The 2,390-nt window shown below is 47.4% G+C and overlaps 1 pseudogene; it reads left to right on the top strand.

Moving 5' to 3' along the window:
- Nucleotides 1-346: 346 nt before the first annotated feature.
- On the top strand, nt 347-464 carry LOC124723949 (annotated as a pseudogene).
- Nucleotides 465-2,390: the final 1,926 nt, after the last annotated feature.

The raw sequence follows: 2,390 nt of genomic DNA, 5'->3' as shown, positions 1-2,390 counted from the left end.
CCGGCTGGCGTGGCGTGGCGCCGCGGGGCCCCCGCGCCGAGCCGCGCATAAATCGCCGGACGCGAGGCGCTGGCGCTGGCTGCGGCCCCGGGCGGGCCGCATACCGGCCGGCAACAGGCGCTGCACCTGCGGCCCCTGTCCGCTGTGCCTGCGCCGGCCTGCCCCTCACATGCGGCCAAGTCACGACGTGTCTACAAGACCGACTGTACGAGGTGCGAACATAAAGTAGTGAAACTGATGTGAATAAAAATGTTGCTTACCATTTCAGTCATGTTTAGTGTTGTCTCCTTCAAAGTAGTTCCCTTCTGATTGCACACACTTTTGCCAGGGCTTCTGCCTTTGATAGGGCAACGGCCTTGCCACAGTGGATACACCGGTTCCCGTGAGATCACCGAAATTAACCGCTGTCGGGCGTGGTCGGTACTTGAATGGGTGACCATCCAGGCCGCCATGCGCTGTTGCCATTTTTCGGGGTGCACTCAGCCTCGTGATGCCAATTGAGGAGCTACTCGACCGAATAGTAGCGGCTTCGGTCAAGAATACCATCATAACGACCAGGAGAGCAGTGTGCTGACCCCACGCCCCTCCTATCCGCACCGAGCGAGGTGGCGCAGTGGTTAGCACACTGGACTCTCATTCGGTAGGACGACAGTTCAATCCCGCGTCCGGCCATCCTGATTTAGGTTTTCCGTGATTTCCCTAGATCACTTCAGGCAAATGCTGTGATAGTTCCTTCGAAAGGACACGGCCGATTTCCTTCCCCATCCGTCCCTAATCCGAGCTTGTGCTCCGACTCTAATGACCTCGTTGTCGACGGGACGTTAAACAGTAATCTCCCTCCCTCCTATCCGCATCCTCCCTTGAGGTTGACACGGCGGTCGGATGGTCCCGGTAGGCCACTAGCGGCCTGAAGACGGAGTGTTTTTTTTTTCTGCCATTGATGGTAACATTTCTGGAACTCATCTTCTGTAATATCCTCCAAGACCCTCGTCACAGCTTTTTGGACATCTTGTATTGTTTAAAAATGGTGTCCTTTGACAGTAGTTTTGACTCTTGGTAATAGAAGAAGTTGCACGGGAAGAAAGGTGGCTGTGGTAGTACGGAAATTTGTTTTGAGTTTAAAAATTGCTGGACCGACAGAGCAGTATGGGATGGCGCATTACCGTGATGCAGAATCTAATTATCAGCAATGTTGGCACAGACACGAAGAACTCTTTGACGGAGTCTTTCTAAAATTTCGCTCTAATAATATTGGTTAACTACAAAGCTTTTGACAATGTTGATTGGAATAATCTCTTCCAAATTCTGAAGGTGGCAGGCGTAAAATACAGGGAACGATAGGCTATTTACAATTTGTACAGAAACCAGATGGCAGTTATAAGAGTCGAGGGGTATGAATGGGAAGCAGTGGTTGGGAAGGGAGTGAGACAGGATGTAATTCAATCTGTATATTGAGCAAGCAGTAAAGGAAACAAAAGAAAAATTTGGAGTAGGTATTAAAATCCGTGGAGAAGAAATAAAAACTTTGAGGTTCGCCGATGGCATTTAATTCTGTCAGAGACAGCAAGGGACTTGGAAGAGCAGTTGAACGGAATGGACAGTGTCTTGAAGGGAGGATATAAGATGAACATCAACAAAAGCAAAACGAGGAAAATGGAATGCAGTCGAGCTAACTCAGGTGATGCTGAGGGAAATACATTAGGAAATGAGACACTTAGAGTAGTAAAGGAGTTTTGCTATTTGGGGAACAAAATAACTCATGATGGTCGAAGTAGAGAGGATATAAAATGTAGGCTGGCAGTGGCAAGGTAAGCGTTTCTGAAGAAGAGAAATTTGTTAACATCGAGTATGGATTTAAGAGTCAGGAAATCGTCTCTGAAAGTATTTGTATAGAGTGTAGCCACGTATGGAAGTGAAACATGGACGATAAATAGTTCCGACAAGAAGAGAATACAAGCTTTCGATATGTGATGCTACAGAAGAATGCTGAAGATTAGATGGGTATATCACATAACTAATGAGGAGGTATTAAATAGAATTGGGGAGAAGAGGATTTTCTGGCACAACTTGACTAGAAGAAGGGATCGGTTGGTAGGACATGTTCTGAGGCATCAAGGGATCACCAATTTAGTATTGGAGGGCAGCGTGGAGGGTAAAAATCGTAAAGGGAGACCAAGAGATGAATACACTAAGCAGATTCAGAAGGATGTAGGCTGCAGTAGGTACTGGGAGATGAAGAAGCTTGCACAGGATAGAGCAGCTTGGAGAGCTGCATAAAACCAGTCTCAGGATTGAAGACCACAACAACAACAACAACAACAACAACTGTTTGTCCAGGAGGCACCTACTCTTTATGAACAATTCTCTTGGAATCAAAGAAGCACACAAGC

Source organism: Schistocerca piceifrons, chromosome 1 (genome assembly GCF_021461385.2).
Source record: "Schistocerca piceifrons isolate TAMUIC-IGC-003096 chromosome 1, iqSchPice1.1, whole genome shotgun sequence".
NCBI classification, from domain to species: domain Eukaryota; kingdom Metazoa; phylum Arthropoda; class Insecta; order Orthoptera; family Acrididae; genus Schistocerca; species Schistocerca piceifrons.
Note: the sequence above shows the minus strand (reverse complement) of the source record. Positions and strands in the feature narration are given on the sequence as shown.